Source organism: Phaethon lepturus, unplaced genomic scaffold (assembly GCF_000687285.1).
Source record: "Phaethon lepturus isolate BGI_N335 unplaced genomic scaffold, ASM68728v1 scaffold40973, whole genome shotgun sequence".
NCBI lineage: Eukaryota > Metazoa > Chordata > Aves > Phaethontiformes > Phaethontidae > Phaethon > Phaethon lepturus.
Window position 1 is genome coordinate 19786 of NW_010529189.1, and position 1718 is coordinate 21503.

Sequence of the window (1718 nt, forward strand, 5' to 3'; positions counted from 1 at the left end):
ACTCTGCCAAGTCCACCAAGTCCAAGATGACCCAACTCCAGACTGGTGGCAGTCACCAACTAAGGCAAAGAAGAACCTCTGCTTTGATGTTTTGCCTTTGAGAAAGTTTGCACTAATGGAGGTTGGTAATTATAGGAACTGATATTAGGAGTGGAGCTAGGGTAATTGGAAACTTCTGCTTTCCTAGGTAGTATTTATAGGAGGGTTTATTGGTTGCTTTGATGAAGGTAAGGACTCAAACGCCTTTAAACAAGAGAAAGTATTACAACACATTTATTTAAATCAAAATTCCTTTCCAGCTCGACAAGAAGTATCTGGAGGTGCATGTTCAAGTGCTAGGATGGTGTTCAGAGGTGAGGAAGCCACAAAGGCTCAAAGACTGCAGCATCTCAAGACAGAGCCAGGCTTTTCTTGGCCCAGCAGCTTCATCCCACCAAGCACTGCCCGGCAATGAAAGTGCTGCTCAGAGATGCCACCGTGCACCAGTGCCTGACCAAGGCTTTGTTGGTCATCTGTGCAAGATGGCACCAGGCTGATATGCCCTGGGCTGCTTTTCAGAGCATCCATCTATGAATCTCGGTGGTGCCCAAGCAACCCCTGAAAAGTAGTATCTTTTTTTAGTAGCTTAGTATCTACTACAGCACACAATCTTTAACCTCATCCTAGGGCAATGGGGAACAACGCAAAACAGCTCTCATTTAAAAAAATAATAATTTAAACAAATTAATTTGATGTATGTCCCAACTGAGAGCAAGCTGCAGCTGCCATTAGTAATTTGAAAATGAAAATTTAAAAATTAGATCAAATTAAATATTGCATCACAAGACTTTCCACTACAGATAGTGTCACGGAGTAACACTGATATGATCAAATATAAGAGAAAGCTTTCAGAAGTTGCTTTCATACTGATAGGAAATGTTCAGTTGCTGAAATTTTCCAAAATTAAGACTTGTTGGTAAGAACTGTGTTTTGTGGGAAAGGAAATAAGGGATGAATCTATTACTACATTCCAACTGCAAACAAAAACAGGCTCAGAAAGGCCAGAATCACCCACAAAACAATCCACCCCACTCCCTGTGCCTCCTTAATCTTCCATGCCTCCAACCGGTACCACAGCTCGCAATGCCGTAAGTGACACCGCTACATGGAGCTAACAGCGCTCAGCGCTTTTAAAGTGATTTCTTAATTTAACTTCCAATTTATGAAGGCATTTTACCATCCTTCAACTCTCATTTTCTCTGAGCAAACGCAGACCCTGCCTTGCAAAATGTTAAATAAATGGATGTCGCCAAATTATTAAAATTAAAGGCAAGTGCAGAGTTGGCCAAGCGAATCATGGCTGGAAACCAGCTTCCAAAATTCCCTTAGCAGCTTTCAGATGATTGTGGAAAGGCGCCATCAGAGAAAATGCCGTGTCTGCAAGCATCACCTCACCCTGGTATGTTTGGAAAGCTTATAGAAAGCCTGTGCCACGGGGAGTGGACTGTGTACAGATCGTACATCATCCTGCTACCTTCTGGGGGATGGCCGAAGCCATTAATCAAGACCAATGGTTGCTCTACTCCATCTTACCCATCTTGGCTTTATTTTTCTCTCCGAGGTGCTAGTGACAGAAGCATCCTCTGAAAATACTTGGAGATGCTTGTTCCTGGGGCTCACAGGTAGGCACCACCTGCCATTGCTCCCTTCTTGCACAAAGCTTTTAGGCAAAGGCTTAT